Raw genomic sequence first — 21497 nt, 5'->3', positions numbered from 1 at the left:
AAAATGGGGAAGAGGGGGAAAGAAGGGCAGAAGCTGGAGCAGGATCATAACACAGATATTAGATATAAATCTGAGGTTTAAAAACATTTTCATTTGTGACACAACAGATCTGACAAATTCAAGTCATTCATAGAGATTGTAAAAATGATGAGAAATGTTTTGTCAGGGAATTAGACTGAAGTTTAAAATTTTACTAAAGAGAGAAATTTTTGAAATCTTTAAAACTTTTCTAACTTAATTTCCACTGAAACAAAACATTAAACTGAAGAAGATTTTAGTATGAACACCAAATGATACCAAGTCACAAATGATTGAAATTGGATTAAATGACTTTTTTCAGCTAAAATATTTCTATAATGTTGATGGTTATGAAATAAAGTTTAATACATATGAAATATCTCATATTTAACAAGTTAAATGTACTTACAGTTAACATCCAGTCTGGTTCCTCCACCAAAAGTCCACCACAGTGATACAAACTGATTGAGTCGCTGTACAAAAACCTCTGACTGTAGAGAGACACGACTCTCTGACTCTGAAACAAACGAACTCAACACAACATTCACAGTTTTTCTGAAGAACAAGAATTAAAGTGTCAGAAAAAATTAGAAATTTAAAAATAACTGCAAAAATTTTGCAGCTGTATTGTGAACTAATGTTCTCATATGTGAATACATTTAATAGACATAGAGAAATGAAGCATGAACACATTTCTGTGAAGATTCTGCAGTGCATCAAAATACACATAAAAACTGTAGAAGAAGAAATTTTTATCTTTAATATGAAAGATTTTTTATAAAAATTGATAGTTTATATAAAATGTGTCCCAAAGTAGATGTATTTCATCAACTTTTAAAGAGAATAAATACAATTTTTTTTCGGAAAACTAAAGCCATAGACATACAAATGATCACTGTCACATTCCTGATCAATACTCTGATAAAGTGATTGATCCATTGATAACCTGCATCATCAGATTGATCCAAGTCCCTGCTGGAGTCAGTCAGAGTATTTCCATAGAGACACTTTGCATCAGCAGCACCATCCTCCAGTGCTCTGGGAGACTTTATAGTCCTGACACTTGAACACTGGATGACTGACAGCTGTCCTCCATGACAACAGAAGACACAGAAATCCTCCTCATCAAAAACATGACTTTCATCTTCATCTGGACTCTCCTCTGCTGCTGCTTCACAGGTAAAGTCCAGAGAATCAAACTCCTCTATCAACATGCGTCCCTCTGAAATGAAGCCCACAAAACCATGACTCTGCTTTCTGTTTGTGTCTCTGTATCCTCAGAGTCCAGAGGTCAGATCACAGTGACTCAGTCTGGATCAGTGACTTCTGCTCTGGGAGATTCTGTCACCATCACCTGTAAGACTAATCCAAAAGTACATGAAGGGACCTTCCATGACCTCCATTGGTTTCAACAGAGATGGACAAACTCCTAAACCTCTAATTCAATTTTCTAGTCAGCGAGTAACAGGGATTGCTGAACGTTTTACAGGATGTGGATCACATTCTGACTTCACTCTGACCATCAGAGATGTTCAGGCTGAAGATGCTGCAGTTTATTATTGTCAGAGTAAACATTATATCAACAGTCAAGCTGTGTTCACAGTGAAAAAGCATTGCACAAAAACCTCCCTGAGACTGAGCAGAAACTGAAACTGAGACTCACACTTGACAAAACACACACAAACCAACACTACATTGTGCCTGTTGTCAAAATGAGTCAATGAATGTATACACTAAGAGGTAAGGTTACCAGTCCATCACAAAGCAAACACAAAGAGACCCTTCACATCCACACTCAACTCACTGCAAATTTAGAATCACCAGTTAACCTACCATAAATGTCTCCAGAATGTGAGAGGAAACTTCTTCATTTTGAGTTTCCTTCTGAAACTTTTCCCTTTTTCACTGTATTCAGGACAACATTCCTCCTTCTTACCGAGATGCAATAGGCACTGAATGTCAAGAGCAGAAAAAAAATATCAGTTGTACAAGAAGAAATCAGACACAATATGAACAAGCAGAGTTTCAATCATTGCATTTTCAAGTAAAAACAGACAAATCCCAGAACTGAAAAAGGTTGGCAGTGATGCCTCCATCAATAGAAGAAAAATAAATCATCTATCAGCGCCCCTGCAGCACCTAAGTAGGTCTAAGTTGAACTGGAAGGCTGATGTGTGATCAGCAAAGACTGATCAAGACAAGTGTCACAGCACTCCAAGGACACTCATCATCACACTACAAAATATGTTTGTTTGCCTCAGGACGATACAGCAAATGACAATAAATGTCAGATTCCTCAATGTTGCTGTAAACTGGATGCATTTCCAGGATTTCCAGGGAGATGCATCAGGTGAAACGGTGCTTTGTTTCTTCTCACACAGATTTATTGTTTTTCCTTTCTGTGCTACTTGGAGCAAAGGAGGACATTATTGTTTAGAGCTGGAAAAGGCAGCTTTGTGAATCAACTGTCAGATTCACAACCATTCACAAGTCTCTGAGAGCAGCACAGATCTTTTATCTTTTATCTTATGAAGGGATTATTGTTGCAGTGGCACAACCTGGATCAAACTCTACGTCTGACTGTTGGTCTGATCAGTCCAGATTTACCTTGTTCCAAAGTGATGGGCTCATCAGGCTAAGAAGAAAGGGGGATGAAGTGATGGACTTATCATGGCTTGTGCCTACTAACCTGTGGAGGTTAGGGTTATGATCTGGGGTTGGTCAGGTTCAGCAACATTATGTTCCCAAAGAATGAGATCAGCTGACTACCTGAATACACTGAATGACCAGGTCTTTACATTAATGGAGTTTTTATTCCTTGATTGCATGAGCATATTCTGAGATGATGATGCCAGGATTCATGGGGCTCACATTGTGAATGAATGGTTCAGGGAGCATGAGACATCATTTTCACATGTGGATTGGCCTCCACAGAGTCCAGACCTCAGCCCCACTGAGACTCTTTGGGATGTGCTAGAAAAGACTTTGTGCAGTGGTCTGACTCTTCAATCACCAATATAAGATCTTCTCTGGACAGAAATAAATGCTGTGACATTGCAGAAGCTGATCAAAACGATCCCATAGCAAATGAGTGCCATACTCAAAGCAGTCCAACAAAATATTACAGGGTGTGACCTTTTTTTTTGGCCAGGCATTGTATTTATTGTATTTATGTGCATCTTACAGGCCAACAGCCATTTGACGAAAATTCAGGGACTTTTTGGCTGAACTGCAGGCAGTGTTTACACAGAACGGATAGGAGACGAGTATGAATGCAAATTAAAAATGTATGTAGATTAAAATCTATAGAGAGCAGAGCCTTAATTTTTTAATCAGCTTCTCTTTGAGAGCAGCACAGGTCTTGTTTTTAAACTGAAAAGGAAGATTTTTGCTGTGGCATGTTCTGGATCAGACCCTGCGTCTGCCTGTTGGACACCACACTCTTTTCACGGAACAAAAAACATCTTACACAAGCTAAAAAGTCAGAAAAATAGTTTTGTGTACAAATGTTCAGTTCAACAATAGTTTGTTGTGCTAAGAAAAATATTTATTTATCTTTATGCTACAGTCTTGCCAGTGTTGAATGGTGGCAGAACTGTACTAAAAGATTGGGATGAAGTCGTCTGACTCCATTGCATCTTCCTCGAAGTGTAAAAGCGGCAGGACTTCACGTGGGGTGGCGTATTCAGCGATGTTGGGGAGTCCAGACACCACACAGCAGCTCAGGGCGCTGCGAGAGACGTCCATGTCACAGGCCTGAGACCACTGGTTCTTTGTCGCGTCGTAGCATTCGACATTAAAAGTGGTGGTGGTGCCGCTATAGCCCCCGACGACAAAAATCCGGCTGTCAATCACTTCGATGCCAAAGTTGCTGCGGGGTGTTATCATGGAGGACACCGTGGTCCAAGCATCGGTCTGAGGGTTGTAGGCCTCAGCGCTGCGCAGACGGGAGCTGCCATCAAAGCCACCAACCTGTGGGAGGAAAAGTAAAACCAGTGGGTCACGTGTTTGAATTTACATGAAACCAGTTTCTCAGCACATATGTAAGAAAGGGCCTTCAATGTGTGTCTGAGTTCAAACACAACAGTAAATCAAAACAGAAGGCAGCTATATCTGTGCCATTAAATAAAGAATAAATGCATCAGAAAAACCACTAATCAATGAAATTAATAGATCAAACATGTAAGAATTGTTTTTCAGAGGTTGTGGTGAGGATAGAAATCTGATTGTCAACCACCTGAATCACAAAAAAAGTGAAAAAAATCACAATAAAATGCCAAAAAATGCAGATTTCCAGCATTTATCAGTCAGAAAATGTAAAAACAGGGAACAGAAAGAATCACCATATATTCATTTTTCGCACAGTCCTTGACCTTTCCATCTGTGATGTGCAGATCGGTCAGAAAACTTTGCAAACTCTAAGCTTAAAATTGGGATATTCAATTAAAATCCCTGTCTTCTACATGTCTCATTTAAACATTTGCCAAAAATTTGTTCCTATAAATTTCAATTTATAGGAACAATGTTCCTATTTATATTTATAGGAACAATGAGATTTCATTTAAAAAAAATTTAAAAATACTAAACGTTTTGCATTTCTCTTTGCAACAGTGAAGCCATTAATGACTCATACTTTGACCAACAGTCACTTGACAAAACTTTGGGGAGTTTTTGGCTGAACTGCAGGCAGTGTTTACAAAGAATGCATCAGAGACAAGTAGGAATGCAAACTAAAAATCTAAGCAGTTTAAAATCTATAGCAGAGCCACCATTTTTGTGATTATATATACTCGTTTAGTGTCATCTGTGTTTCCTGTACTTACTGCGTAGATGTGATCTGCGTATGTGACGACCCCTGTTCCACTGCGCCGGAAGTTCATGGGAGCGATCACTGTCCACTGGTTGGTCTTTGGGTTGTAACACTCTGCTGTTTGAAGGCACTCGAACCCATTCAATCCACCACAAATGTAAATCTAAAGACAAAAGGAGCAGCGTTTAAAGACTTTTCTGGTCCACAGTTGGCAGCAATATTTCCGGTACAAAATATACTTTGACTGTTGTAAGTAAAATAAATGAACCCCAAGAGAAACAACAAATAATCATGCTTAAAATAAATGGGCACATAAGGTAAATGGTTCATATTAACTTTAGTTTACAGAATCCTCACTAGAACATTCTTCTGATACAGACTGATAATAAGTTTTAGACACTACCCCACAAACAGTAACCTGAAGTTTTCTATTGGTGAACCTTCAGAGAACTTTCAGTGCAGCTTCAAGGAATTCTCAAGAATACTACGGGGAACATTTCCTTTAAGTAATTGTTTGATTACTCTTCAGCAAACATTCCCTGAAGGTTTCCAGAACATTATCTGGAGTTTACTGTTTGTTGAGTTTTTGACCCTCTTTCAACAGGTCATCTGACAGTCTGACAGGGTTCTGGTTTTGCTGTGGAGTTTTGTTTAAGGCAGGTAGAAAGTCAAATTAGCAATGCTGCTTTTTCAGCTCACCCACCTTTTCGTGGAGTGCCGTGCAGCTGGCGTCGCTCCTCTGCTCGTGCATCGATGCAATAACACTCCACTGGTTGGTTTCAGGTTGGTAGCACTCTGCAGTGCTGAGTCGATCGTGTCCATCGAAGCCTCCCATGGCGTAGATGATGCCATTCAGCACAGTGACGCTCACGTAGCAGCGGCGGAAGTACATAGGTGCCACCTCTTGCCAGGTGTGAGCTCTCAAGTCAAACCTGCACACGCTGTTGAACTTCTCCATCCTGTCACGGCCTCCAATGCAGTAGATGTACCCGTTGAGAAAGACGGTTCCATGGTAGGCACGAGGATGCTGCAGACTGTCCGTCACCGTGATCCAGTCATCAGTCCGGACATTGTACACCTCAGTGACGTGAGTTAGATCGTCACCACTGAAGCCCCCAGTGGCAAACAGGATGGCATTAGGCAGGCGAGGACGCGCAGGACAGTTGTAGTACCTGTGCTGATTGGGTAGAATTGCGATGGCATCATTTACTAAAGTCATGCACTCAGCGTTGTTCTGCACCAGCTCATTGGACAGCACAGTGATCCTGATGTCGTCCATCGTCATCAGAGCCAGTCGGACCTTCACAGAAATAACAGGACACAAGCTTTGAACATCACTTCATGTACAGCAGCATTCAATATCAGGTATCCAGAACACTTTACTGATGCTTTAATGTTTGTTGTCATTTTTTTAAATATTGCAAACCTCAAATATTTTGGTATTTAACAATCTATTCAGCCAGCCCAAATTTTGCAAAAACATTTTCTACTTTTCAGCATAAGGCAGGTTATATTATTTATTTTTCTCATTATGAACATCAATTATGTGTTGCTCTCTCAACAGAGCCCCAAGCCCTCTGGTTCCCAATATAGCCCAGCACAGGTGACAGGTGAAGTCAAATACTCACATTCAAATAAACTGCAAAAACATCAGAGACAGACATTTTCATGATCTATTTTGTGAAGAATGCTGTTTGTTGAGGTTTTTTTCAACAGATTTACCCAAAATATCAATAAACCGACCATCCCAAAAGCTCTGTAGTGAATATGTTTTATTTTACAGGTGTGGCCTAAATTATTATGATCAGGTACATTTTCACGCGCACTTGATATTGTTCAATCACAGCTTTGAAAAAACACTTCTGTTTAATTTAATAAGATAAAACTTTACAATATAAACCAGATATTCACAAGTAATTCTCCAGAAAAAAAAGCAGAAAAAGCCTGAGAGCAGTGCTCTCTTCAAAAAAAAAATTTCTCATTATTATGTTGGATGTAATGAAAATAGGTTGCAAAAATTGTAGAGTTACAGAGTCTACATGAAACCACACACACAAAAAACAACTTTAAATTATGAGGAAAAACAGCAACCTTCATATAAAGAGCTCCCCCCCGCCATCCCAGGTTTTTTGTTCATTCCTTACCACCATCACTCATAGGGAATCCAAAGGCATCTTTGGGTTTTCTGTTCTCTGTAATTCTCATGGTCTTACCATGCTAAGTGCTTTGAGATGACATATGTTGTGAATCTGCTCTGTATAAATAAAACTGAATTGAACTGAACTGAAATTTTGCTGCTGTCAGCCAACACAACTAAATACTGAAGATCTAAATTAAAGTCACAACACAAGTTACTGTACCTTAGACAAGAGAGCAGCAAGGTGTCGTTGTCGTTCTTCAGGCTCGTGGTCGATCCACCTCATCACGGCCTCGAACACACATCTCTCCCGTCTCACGTTGAGGTCGTCTCTGTCCAGGATGTCGGCGAGTTCCTGCGCAGAGAGCTGCAGGAACTCCTCACAGGAAACAACCTCCTCAAAACGATCGGTGATGCAGTGGTGAGCTTTGTGCTGCAGTTCAGGGGAGACGCAAATGTTTGTGAAGCGCCAGATACCGATGCAGTTCTGTGGGCAGAGCTGCCTCCCCCAAGGAAGCTGCAGCAGGCCTGAATGACGCCCATCACGTTGAGCTGGTCGGCTGCCAGCAGGAGATCCTGGACGTTGTCCTTGGTAACGGAAACGGAGCCGGTGTACGCAAAGTCAATGATGAGCTGCATCATGTCAGGAGACAGGCCTGCTATGTTGATGACCAGAGGGTCAGAGCAGTGCGAGAACAGAGCTCTGAGGGGGAAATGAAGGAGAAGAGGGTTAAAAACAGGAGTTAAGAGGGTTGGACATGGAGACAACAGTGCTTTAAACCACAGTACAGATAGAGAACACAGCACACTGCATGCACAGATGCTAAATCCTCCAAAGATCTCACCACAATGGAAATAATGAACTGGCTGTATGTATTAGTGTATGATAACCCTCTGAACTTCACTCAATTTGAGGTCGTTTTACTTCACTCCTGTCACATTTTTACTTACTGGGCTCATTTTTCACTGCAATATAAGTCCCTGCACCTCTATGGAAACAGAACAACCAGGACTAGAAGTAAAGACAACTCAGAAATTTTTGTTTGTCAGTTATGATGTCATAGATAATTGGAAAAGTCAAAAAGAAAGTTGAATCTCTTTGATTAGTCATCGTATTAAAACTGACTGGAATCAACATGTACAACAATACCAATTTTAAAAAAAAACAATTGGAGGTCAATATAGTGTAGAAAGGCTACATGACTAAGACTATTTACATTTATTCAACCTCTACAAACTCTGTGTTTTTACACCACTCTGCACATCAACTCTAGAAAGATGTTTCACCATGCTGAATGTATCTTCCTATGTTGACCATTTTTGAGCCATGTTTCATTTATTTTGTGGATCCAGTACCTTATATTTTCATCTCAGTCTCTTGTCTTCTCTACTCTGCTCCATGTAAACACAACAGAGCTGAATCCATCATAATTTCTCAGTTCAAAGAGCACCAGATTTTTGATTTCAAAATGATTTTGATGAAAAATCACAGTGTAAAGTTTATTTTTGGTAACTTTTCCTGACGGGGAGACTACATCACACGATATGAACACAGAAAGTGATAAATCTGACAGTTCTTTCTGTTTTTCAAATTTTCCACGAATAAGTGGTGCAATTTTGGTGATTTTTGTAAAAAAAAAAAAAAAAAAAGGAAAACATGCCTTTTAAACATATCAGCAGTTTGGGTGTTCAGAGGATTAAATCTGGTGTCCTAAACATGAAAACATGGTAATAATAAAGTCCCTTCTGCATGATTACTATATATAGTAGATATTGTGTACAAGCCTTTGGAGTATATGGGTTCTTGTACTTATAATACATGAAATAAACATACTTTACAATGCAGATGCAATACATATGAGAATCTGCTACTTAAAACTGCAATTAAACTAAATAAGCAACATAATATAACATTTTTGACTTTTCTGACATCTTTCTGTAGTTGTGTCTCCACCATCCACTATTGTAATTTTATAATAAATTGTAGGACAACAGTTCATCAGCAGCAACATGAACAGCACCTTTACAAGTCAGCTGTATTTTAAATAGCATTCTGAATTTTATTATTTTGTCATTTTCCTTATAATTAGTATGATGGACGGAAGTGACTGAAGCCTGGTATTAAAACTATTTTCTATTTGGCAATTTTTTTGTAATTTTTCAAGAACATGTTAAAAATCATGAATCAACTGAAGAAAATTTTGAAATCTGTGCACCATCCCTCAAATACCTCAAAGTGTCCAATTTGATTGTATTTCTTTTAAACTCAGACATGAAACCTACACTGTTGGTGAACGTCTGAAACAGACCTTAATATCTTTCTAAAAAAATGTAGTTTTTTTCTTGCTCATGTCCATTTGATGTTTAATATCTTCTTCTGTTTCACACAGCTCGATGTGACAAACATGTTTTATCAGAAATGCTTCATAACTCAACATAACTCTTTACTGCTTCTCAGACTCTAGATCATTAATGACAACAATAAAAATAGTTTTCCTGATTAATTAAACAGCAAATGTTAGCTTTCCCCTCATAACAGACAACAAACTGACCGGAAATACGGTGTGCAGTTACACAGGATGACCTTGTGGATTTGAAATGCAACGTCCTCGACTTTGATGACGGCATCACAGAATTCTCCATTCAGACGGAGCTCATTAAACACACTCAGCTTGTGTGGAGGTTCGCTGCATTCATTCATCTTGACTTCTTGAAAATACAAGAGGTTTTCTGGGCGTTTGGTTGTTGCTTTATCTCCGGTTTGCTCAGTAAAGACAGAACTGTGAGCAGCTCCACATGTGTTTTTATTCACTGTGTGATTCTAGAACAGAACCTCAATAGGTCACAATGACTGACCACAATCACAGCTTCACCCTGCAGACAATTATAGTCAAAATGTTAACTTTAGCTTTATTTTGCTGTTGAAATGGTGTTTTTATGTCATTTATAGCAGCTTGACATTTTGTAGCGTGTATATTTGTGTTGGTTCCACCACTAAAATAAGCAACTCAGTATTTTTTGTTTGAATTTATGTAACAAAAGAGCAACTATAAGAAGAAAAGCTTATGCATTACACATTTCTTTAAGGTATATCTGTACAATCCAGTCTAACAGCTGAGCGTGGCTGGATTGTTTTACTAGATTGCATCAGATTTTACGTGTGCAGCAAACAAATTGGCTGCTGAATTTTACTTTACTGTTATGTTAAAATGGAACTTGTTCGCGTGAGAATAAAAATGAGCTCATTGAAATTCCTGTTAAGGTTTTATTTCTCTCCATCACTTAACAACAAATAACTCTTAGGTTCAGTCTTTTCCTAGAACCAGAACGACGCACCATTTATTTATTTACTTTATTACTTGAAGCACCTCAAGCCAAAAGATTCAGACACAAAAGAAAGTTCACAAATTTCTCACGCCTATATATTATTTCTTATTATATATTTAAAATAAAGACACACAAACAGACACAGTTACTCTCACATTCTCCCCAACACAAACACATGTGCATGCATCCATACAGGCAGATAAATGTACATTTATTTGCCAAAAATCTGTGTCCTCTTCCTGTATATAAAGCTTTCCTCAAAGGCAAACACACCAACAAGCCAGAGCGCTAACTAGCTGCACTGTAAGGAACAAACAAACATAAACTTTGAAAAATTGTCAATTGAATTGCAGCAATGGCTACAAAACAAACAAAAACATTAAATTAAATATCATAATTCAATTAAAGTGCAAAAAACAATACATTTACAGACATGTTTATTCAATGTTTGTGCAGAAACACTGCTATTTTAAAGATTTTCTCTAGTTTATTACAATCAAACTCATGGACCCAAAAGCTCTGCAGTTTATTAATTTATTTTTCACAGTTTTTGTCTAAAATACTACAATCAATGCACTCTAAGAAATTTCCCTGTAAATTTACAGTAAAGAGCTGGCAGCTAAAGCTGCCAGCAGCGCACTGTTATTTTACAGTAATCGTACCGTATTCTACAACAACAGTTTATTACTGTAAAAAATATTACGGTATTATGCTGTTTAGAGAGCTATTTCCTAGGGCTTTCAAAATGAAAGCCCCAGGAAATAGTATAGCATAGAAATGGCTCAGACAAGAGATGACTTTTCAACATTAAGCTTTTATTAAAGCCAACTCTGTATCAAACATAGTTCAAAAACTGACCTATCTAACCCATTCAATTTTAGTAACATACAATCATTCCTCATGCTGAACAGGCTCCCATTGTGCATGTTCTAGTTCAGGTACACTGAGTTTGATTGAACACATTCAGCAGCTAACAAATGTCAAGTAATTCAAGTCTTGTAAAATAAAATCTATAAAAACAATTAATGATATTTAACAGGTTGTCAACAATCTGTTTAAAAATTGCATATCATATTTCAGGAACCCTGCCTTTAGAATCAGTCTTTCGTAACTCGATCATGTTCAATAAACACCTAGTCATGGAACAAACCTGGAACTGAAGTATTTTATACTGAACCCAACACAATACTGAGACTTGTTACCTTAAAATGACAACATGAACATCTGGTTGCAGACTGGGCTTTTGCTTTGTGAAAGTGAGGTCCTGTGTGTAGTGATGGCTGATCGAGGGTTTGTTGAAGCTTCGACACTTCATTCAAAACATGGTTCATTACTCGAGGCCTCAATGACACACAGTGCTCGAATAGGACATCTAGTGGTCAATAATATGAAGTGCAATCAAGACGTGGTCGTTGGTTCATGGATTGTTTTGGATTTGATTCGCCATGCACACATTCCTGTTTGACTACACTAGATGATTGTATGGGTTGTAGTGGACACAAAAATAATATTACTAGTAATAATAATGACAATAACTATTGAAGAGCACGTTTCTTATTTCCCATGTTTGTCTGTATCCCTATATACTCTTTGCTTATATTCTGTGTTATGAAACATTTAAACGGTGCTGCTACATTCATGAGATGCTCTACAAATACAGACTGATGTCATTTTCACATGGGGCTGGTGCAAATAAAGATTTTATGGATTATTATGGATTTTGGCAAAGTATGTCTTGGGGTTTATTGGTAAAGAGGTCAGTAAAGAGGGTGTGCTTATGTAACTGGTTATGAGGTTTTATTGAGAAATAATTTATCAACAGTTTTGGGACCACTGTTCCCTCTAATCTGCGCGCGATACTTTTTTTTTTTTTTGCGCATTTATCATCAATGTTTTTTTGGGGGGTTTTTTTGCCATTTTTGAGTTTTTTTAACTTGAGTCTCGACTCCACCGTTTTTCTCAGGAGGTTGGACTTCAGCCTTTGTGCTGGAGGGTTGAACCCTCAGTTCCAAGACTTTCAAAGCCTCCAGACCTCCCGAGTCCTCAGGACCTGAGCTTTCACACAGTCTGAGGGCTGAAATTTTCTAAGTCCCACAGTAGTTCTCTGTTAGATTGAACTTCCAGACAGTCCAAGGACTGATATCTTCTAAGTTCCTGAGTAGTTCTCTGTTAGTTTGAACCTTCACACAGTCTGAGGACTGAAATCTTAAAAGTTCTTGAGTAGTTCTCTGTTAGTTTGAACCTTCAGAAAGTCTGTTAATGTTTCGATTAAATCTTTAAGGTTTTTCTTTTTAAATGTTTTACCACCTTTTAATGTTTAATTTTCTTTTTAAATCCTTCATTGTATTTTCAGTGTAATTCCTATTTGAACTTTTATTGTCTTTAAGATATAATTTTCTAATTAAACATTTAATTTTTTAATTAAATGTTTTGTCTTTTTTTGGATAGGTGTAGTGAGAGACAGACAGGAAACGGGGGAGAAGAGTCGGGGGAAGACTTGCAGCAAAGGGCCACTAGCGGGACTCGAACCCAGGACGCTGCGTCGGGGACCAGCACCTGTACGTGAATCACCCGCTTAACCCGTTGAGCTACATGGGCACCCATGTGTTGTCTTTTTAAGGGTTTAATAATCTGATTAAATGTTTTGCATTTTTTTAAATGTTTAACATTCTTCTTGTGTCATTGTATTTTTTAAATGTTTAATGATGGAAAATACTTCATCTGTAATTTCTAATATTTGTATTTTAAAAATTTTGTTTAATTTCATAATGACATGTATTGTATCGTGTTGAATTATCTCATTCCATATTTTTGTCTGTTTAATAGAGTTAAACATTAAATTACATTACATTCTATTAAACAGACAAAATATGGAATGAGATAATTCAACACGATACAATACATGTCATTATGAAATTAAACAAAATTTTTAAAATACAAATATTAGAAATTACAGATGAAGTATTTTCCATCATTAAACATTTAAAAAATACAATGACACAAGAAGAATGTTAAACATTTAAAAAAATGCAAAACATTTAATCAGATTATTAAACCCTTAAAAAGACAAAACATTTAATTAAAAAATTAAATGTTTAATTAGAAAATTACATCATAAAGACAATAAAACTTCAAATAGGAATTAAACAGAAAATACAATGAAGCATTTAAAAAGAAAACTAAACATTAAAAGGTGGCATATGTACATATAATTTAATTGTATTTAATGTTTAACTCTATTAAACAGACAAAATATTGAATTAGATAATTCAACAACATACATGTCATTATGAAAATAAACAAAATTTTTAAAATACAAATATTAGAAATTACAGATAAAGTATTTTCCATCATTAAGCATTTAAAAAATAAAATTAAACAAGAATATTAAACATTTAAAAAATGCAAAACATTTAATTAGATTATTAAACCTTTAAAAAGACAAAACATTTAATTAAAAAATTAAATATTTAATTAGAAAATTACATCTTAAACTTCTTAAATCTTTTTAACAATAAAACTTTTCAAAAGTTTTATTGTATTAATTTTTTGTGTTTGATTTAATTGCTTTTTGTTATGTAGTTTATTTCTTTAATCTTCTTTTTCTGTCAAGATTTTAACCCCAACCTTAAAAATGAAATAAACCCTTAAATCACAATGAAAATACTTCTGTTGTCACAATCATGAGTTAGTCAATTATTCAGTTTATCAATTCAACTTTATTTGTTTAGCACCTTTTACACAGATGACAAAACTAAACAAGCAAAGAGAAAAAAACTATGATTAAAACTCAAAAACATAAAAAAAAAAAAAAAAACATTTAACATGGTAATAAAATGTGTTGTGTCCAGGGGAGGGAGGGAGTTTACTGAAGTCTTCTTGGGCTCACATGGGAAATCATTTAAAATATAAACTTGATATTCAGTCTAAGGAAACTGCAGAGCGACACAAGAACCAACAATATCTCCTGTTTTCTCCTTTAATGAGTCGACTCTTCTTGTGCTTTCAGACCAAAGAACTACAGACTCTTCACAACCTGCTCTTGGTAAAGGACTTCACCACACGGGTCAAGAAGGTTTCCATCTCATTTCTACTCTGAAGCTCACCTTCTCCTGCTCAAACTACTGACAAATGTTTCTGCTGCTCTAAAGTCTGGTCTCCAGAACTTCCTAAAAACTCTCAAAGTCTCTTCTGCTGCAGGTTGCTTTGTAGAACTGTTGCAGAAAACCTCACTAAACCACATGGAGGGGCCTCAAGATAGTCGTCCAAATGAAACCGTACAAAAACCAAACTAGCACAACCCAAACGCTAAAGTCTCCTACAGCCTATCAGAGAACCTCTGAGAACAGAGAATCAGGACAGGAACTCTTACCTTCTGGACAATCAACATCGGTTCTCAAACAAGAATACAGAATGTGTCTGACCAAAAACCTCTAAAGACTCACTACAGCCAAGATAAAGACACAACTCAGCTGCACCCAATCCACTAATGACTGCACACATTAGCACCATGTGCTAACTGTGGTTAAAGAACCACATTTACCAAGACAACTATCCAGTACAAAGCCCTAAAACACACCAAGAAACACATTAAAAACTATTTTACTGCTGGAAGCTGCAAGTCAACGCCTAAAGAACGAACTAAAGCAATGGAGCCAAACCCGGTTCTGTGGTGAAGAGAAGCAGAGGAAATGTTTGTCTGCAGCTAAATAAAGCAGGAAGACACTGAGCTGCTCAGGTGTTCCTGATAACACCAAGCAGCCACCTGGACAGCCAATAGGAACACAGCTTCCTGGAAGTCCAGAGGGCGGGGTTAGTGAAGTAAATTTAGTTTAAAGTTGAAGCAGAAAGTTAACAAAGAAAGTTGAAAACCACCTTCTGATACCTGAAATCTCTGAGTTTTCACACAAAGAACACCTGAACATGTCAAACTGGTTCCATAGTAGAACCATCATTGTAAAAACATCATAGTATGGTGTGTTGCTCAAAAAACATTAGGACCCGGCTGTCAGGGGACAAACATGTAAGAAACATGAGAACAGAGAGAACCCAACCAGTAGGTCACAGTTTATCATCCCCCAGTCATCTCCTGAAGTCCATATGGTGAGAGACATCAGTATCTGGTTGTTCATTTACCAGAGGATGCTTATAATCATGCTGATGTGGTCTGTACTCTACAGTATTTTAGTGACTCAATAAATGCCTAAGTTGTTTTTTTTTTTTTTTTTTAATGCTTTTCAGTTTTTAATAAACATTTAAGAGCCTATATGTAATCAATAAATGGCCTTTGCCTATCTTACGAAAAACTCACTCAGAACTCTGATATGTTAACAGTACTAAATAAATCAATAAATACATGCATAAACACATAAATAAGTTAATACATTAACTGTGTTAAGATAAGATTTAGATTTTTAAAAAAGTTGTTTATGTTTTTGCAGAATCCAGTATTTCTCACTGGTTGGTCATCACATTTTGTTAGTTTGATTTCACTGTTTAAAATGATGCCACCTCTTTTCAGACAGAACCTGTGATAATAAAACAATACAAAATTTTTAGTTCCGTGTTAATAAAGCACTTAAAGCTTTAAGTATGGCTAAATGTTTTTTTCAGAATTAAATATATCACTCCTTAGGTGGTAGTGGCCCCAAGTTCAGTAAAGTTAGAAAGATATTCACAGATTCGTACTTCCAGCATCAATAACTCATTAGATATAAGTTGTCAAAACATAAACGGTGCCTCTTTCCCATTGTTGCAAGCAGACAATGTGCTACAAGCCCAGTTTTATCAAAAGTAGCTGTCTTTCAAGCTACAGGAATAACATTGGTGTCTATGGAGTGAACAGGGTCCGTCTGCAATTTGCAAAATCACTGCAACAGTAAAGAGAGACAAATATTCAATAACTTCACTCTTATACATTGTCGTGTCACTAAAATCACTGCAGCCTTCAACTGGCTCCTGTTGACAAAGTGTTTTAACAGAAATGTAAATGCTGTAATTTGATTCTTTTAATGAACCATGTAACTTGAATGGATGCGATGCTGGTGTGACCACAGTGCACACGTCTGATGTTGCTCACAGTGGTCCAAGGGACGCTCAGGGAGTTTGTGTGTTTGCTCACACTCAGGAAAAATTACAGGGAACATTGTTTGGGACTCAAGCAGTTCCTTCTTTTACTCACTATCTCCCCAGCCTTAGAAAAAAAGAAACCTGTTCACACGGCACAGATGAGGCTGAGGTACACAGGAAATGTTTGGCTCCATTGTACAAGTTTGGGTAAACGGTTTTGTGGGTTGCCCAGTAAGCCAGTGGGTCTGCTGTTCATTCTACAATTGCATTCGCTGTGGCGCTTTGCATTTGCCAGGCTCTACTTGCGTCTTCGTCTAATAGGCTCCACAGTTGAACTGAAAAATATTGAAGATCATCATCATCATCACCAGAAATGTCAGTCATTCCCTACTCAGAAGAGAAAAAAAAAATACCTGTGGAAGGTGCTGCTGGTGGTGGAGGACGAGGCTGTGGTGGTGCTTGTGACGTAGATGACTGCTGCTTGGTATTCTTTATGTTAATTGTTGTGCATTCTGTTATTAAACGTTCTTTCACACTGGCTGCCACTCTGATTGGTGAATCCAAAAGTTTTGAACTGCAGAGCCACAAGTGTAGCAACAGTCAGTGAACTGTTCTTTTCTTTGGTTTGTAGTCTGTCAGCTAAGCACCTGACAAGGTTCTGTGCCAGGTGTTGTAGCATGGGGGTGGTGAGTTGGGAATATATATATATATATATATATATATATAAATAATCTATCTATCTATCTGTCTATCTATCTATTCTCTACGAAATACGAAATCTGACATACTACTAACTCTCAAAGCAAAAAAAACAGCAAAAAAAACAATCTATTCTGCGAAAAACAATTCAAATGAACAACACTAAATAGGGATCTCCTATCCCGGAACACTCGATCCCGCTGAGTGATTCACATAACAAACCGAACCAATCAGGTGATTCGAAGCAGTTGAGCGCTTCAAACGTCACTGAAGTGATTCAAACGTCACGAGTCACGTGACCAAACCACGCCTCGGCACAGTGGCTCGATACGTTTGCTTCATGAGCTACAGCGCATGTGTCGAAGCCTCGGGTATCAGAGGACCATCACTACCTGTGTGGACAGGAGCTGTGGGTTTACATGAAGTCCCACTCAGAGTCCATCAGTGTTTTTATAAAGGAGGCTACATGGGGATTTAAAGTAGATGTCTTTTTCTGGAGCAGCTTCCTGACCTCTTGGACATCATCTTCTCCTGGCTGCCTTTGTTCTCCTCTCAGGGTTGATACCAAGAAAGAGCCTACAACGGAATGACAAAGAAAGAATATATTAGGTGTGTAGGCAAAGATCCCTTAAACTTAATATGGAACTCTGTCACATTAATCAAAAAACAAACAAACAAACAAACAGGAAACTCAAATTATTAAGCAAAACAGAGGCTTCCACTTAAAACAGCTATTTAGTTCAATACACATTTAAATCTAATTTTTGCAGCCGTTTGCATAACAAGCAAATTTATCTTTCCTAAGTGGAGAGAAAAGCAACATGACACATCCTACAATCCTTTTTAAAACTTGAAATTACCTAAATGCTCAAAAGCAGACAAGTACATGTGGAGATGTGATAACAGATCAGTGGAGCATCACATTGGATATTTAATGGAAAATTACACGAAAGACAGAGATAGCTAACCTAACCTAGCTGGATCTGGTTGCTTAGAAATTCATTTTCCTGGTCTGGTTTAAAAGAAAGAGCCAAAGTTTTGTCCACTCTGCAGCCAAAGGGGAGGATGCTAGCTGCTAGCTAGCTAGCTTCTAGCTAACAGTGTGGGGAAACGTTAGCATTCATGCTAGCTTCTAGCTAACAGTGTGGGGAAACGTTAGCATTCATGCTAGCTGCTAACTAACAGTGTGGGGAAACGTTAGCATTCATGCTAGCTGCTAGCTAACAGTGTGGGAAACGTTAGCATTCATGCTAGCGACTCGTGGCTAACACCAAGCAGTGACTAACTGGCTATGTTTATGTTACTGTCAAAGAATAAAACATAAAATAGACTGACAGAAATAAAAGTAAGGCTGACTTTTTAATAATCACAGTTACTTGTTAAGTGAACCGGAGCAGGATGGATCAGCTACAGATGGTCCCTGCAGGTCTGAGCTAGGCCGAAAATCATCGTCCTCACTTCTTCATTTTCTCCTAATTCTTCCCTCAGTAATGAGTAAAATCACTGATACATACTATTTTAAACCTATTTCGTCACTTCTTTGTGTTGACTGTTTGCTAAATGCGGTGATATGCAGGAAGATTTGCCGAGACGAGTAACGGTCGGACTGCAGCAACAGTCACACTCAAATCAACCCAAACCAGAAAAATACTGTAATCTGCTGTAAGATTGTACGGTAGCTTGCTGTTAGTATTTTGTTCTTGAAAAACACGTGAATTTACAGTATTCAGCTGTATTTACAAAGAACGGTATATTACTGTACAAAATATGCTGTATTTTTACAGCAATTTGTTACAGTGTGCTTAAGTTAAGTAATAGTCTTATCTTGGAGACCATAAATAATCTGTACTTCAACATTGACTCCAGAATGCTTTTGTTTAATTAATTCGGAAGAAAAAAAAAAGGTGCATTACACTGAATGTAATGAAAAAAACATGTTTTTTTTTTTGTTTTTGTTTTTTTTTTTTACCAGAATTGCATAGTTTGAATGTAAAACTACACATAAATACAATAACTACCAAGATTTACCTTAAAATGACAAGGAAAAATATTATATAGTATATATAGCAGAGCAGCTCTGTTTCATTGATCGATTGGTTGTAGGTTCATGTGGACCCATTCAGAGGCATTTTGTTATGTCCTGTTGATAATTCCCCTTAAAAATCAACAATGAACTGAAGTTCCAAACTAATTTAACTTTTGTGTTTTTCTTTTGTGACACCAATTAGGATTATCTGTGGAAATCTATTAGGCTGATAAAACTATGTTACATGAACTTTTCACCTCCACTGCCTTATGAAACAACTGAAAGCTCCTTATTTCAGAGTTGAAACTTTTTGTTTGTTTTGTTGTTTTTGCATTGAGCCAGTCATTTAAAATCATATCCATGATTTCACTGGAATTTTGACTTAAAAAATCCCAAATATGGCAAACAGACTTCACCATTCATGAGGGAAAAATAAAGGAAGAAGAACCTGGAAGTGGAAAAAGAACAGATACTGAAGACTAATGAAGATGTATGTTGTCGCATCATTGTGTTTGTGTTCAGTGGAGTGTGAGTTTCTATTCAGTTTGACTGAGGGAGGTTTTTGTACGATGATTTTTCACTGTGTGAACACATTTGAGCTGTGATAACTCTGACAATAATAAACTCCTGAATCTTCAGCCTGAACTCCACTGATGGTCAGAGTGAAGTCAAGTCCATTCCCTGCTCCACTTCCACTCAATCTGGAGGAAATTCCTGAATATCTGTATGATGTTCTGTCAATCAGGCGTTTAGGAGCTTCTCCAGTTTTGTGATGGTACCAGGCCAGGTAGTAATTAGAACCAGAGTAGTGAGCTACCTGTCTACTGACCTTACAGTCAATAGAGACAGTCTGACTGAGCTGCACTGATTTAACTGCTGACTGAGTCACAACAACATTTTGTCCAACAGACTCTGAGGAGACAGAAGAAACACTGGACATGAGATGGTGAACTGCAATTCAGATACACTGAAAAATGATTTTCACATCTCAGAGAAATTATTTTCTCACCCTGAGTGAAGCAGAGGAGAGTCCAGATGAAGATGAAAGTCATGTTTGTGATGAGGAGGATTTCTGTGTCTTCTGTTGTCATGGAGGACAGCTGTCAGTCATCCAGTGTTCAAGTGTCAGGACTATAAAGTCTCCCAGAGCACTGGAGGATGGTGCTGCTGATGCAAAGTGTCTCTCTATGGAAATACTCTGACTGACTCCAACAGGGACTTGGATCAATCTGATGATGCAGGTTATCAATGGATCAATCACTTTATCAGAGTATTGATCAGGTATGTGTCAGTGATCATTTGTATGTGTCTATGGCTTTAGTTTTCTAAAATGTTTTTCCTAAATGGTTATGAAATACATCAACTGTGGGACACATTTTATCTAAATTATAATTTTTTAAACAAATCTTCCATATTCAGGATAAAAATTTCTTCTTCTACAGTTTCTATGTTTGTTTTGCTGCACTGTAGAATCTTCACTGAAATATGTTAATGCTCATTTGTCTGTGTCTATAAAATTACTCACATATAAGAGTATTGTTTTACAGTAAAGTATAAACTGAAGAGTAATTTCCAAATTATTTAAACATTCTGACACTTTAACTTTTGTTCTTCACAGAAACAGCAAAAATTGACGTTTGCATCAGGAATTTATTTTAAAATTGTAAAACTAAGCATAATACGTTGCATATTTAACTCCAGAGTAACAAAACTCCACTTTAATGTTTTTAATCTTCATTACTGAAACCTGTCTGTTGTCGTGGTTCAGCAGTGATGCCTGTCTGTTGCCATGGTTACTGATGTCAGAGAGGGAAGTGAAACTCTGAAGAGCAGTTTGATCCAAACTCTCAGTTTGTCTAAAATGTGTTCTCTCTCTCTGCAGTGGGTGATGTCCGTCCCTCCCTGACGGTGCTGCCCCCCTCCAGAGAGGAGCTGCAGCAGGGGAAGGCCACGCTCATGTGTCTGGCCAACAAGGGCTTCCCCTCAGACTGGAGTCTGTCCTGGAAGGTGGACGGCAGCAGCAGCAGCAGCAGCAGCAGCTGGGAGGAGAGCAGGAGCCCCGGGGTGCTGCAGGAGGACGGCCTCTACAGCTGGAGCAGCACCCTGAGGCTCCCTGCAGACCAGTGGAGGAAGGTGGGCTCTGTGAGCTGTGAGGCCACCCAGGGCTCCCAGACTCCACTCTCAGAGACACTGAGGAGAGACCAGTGTTCCCAGTCCTGACCTCACCCACTGGGAACACCACACTGGTTTAGCTCTGTTGAATTTGACATGTTTCAGTTACAATATTTAGCAGCTTATTGCACTGTTTCAATATTATTTCCGTGCTTCTAAACAATAAAAATCTCATCATCCAATCAACTGTTTTCATGTTTCTATCATAAAGTTATTTTGTTTCTCAGTGGTAACAGACA

At 37.7% G+C, this 21497-nt stretch overlaps 1 protein-coding gene, 2 pseudogenes and 1 gene segment (V, D, J or C); 2 read left to right on the top strand and 2 right to left on the bottom strand.

Annotated features, from left to right (window-relative positions):
- Positions 1 to 21497, top strand: part of LOC111577568 (immunoglobulin kappa light chain-like) — a 35673-nt gene that overhangs the window by 2642 nt on the left and 11534 nt on the right. The window lies entirely within an intron of this gene.
- Positions 1 to 21497, bottom strand: part of LOC111577565 (Ig kappa chain V region Mem5-like) — a 47685-nt gene that overhangs the window by 23503 nt on the left and 2685 nt on the right.
- Positions 1152 to 21354, top strand: LOC111577570 (Ig kappa chain V-III region MOPC 63-like; annotated as a pseudogene).
- Positions 3575 to 9696, bottom strand: LOC111586922 (kelch-like protein 10; annotated as a pseudogene).

This window comes from Amphiprion ocellaris, chromosome 15 (genome assembly GCF_022539595.1).
Source record: "Amphiprion ocellaris isolate individual 3 ecotype Okinawa chromosome 15, ASM2253959v1, whole genome shotgun sequence".
Lineage (NCBI taxonomy): Eukaryota > Metazoa > Chordata > Actinopteri > Pomacentridae > Amphiprion > Amphiprion ocellaris.
This window is presented reverse-complemented; position numbering and strand designations above follow the sequence as displayed.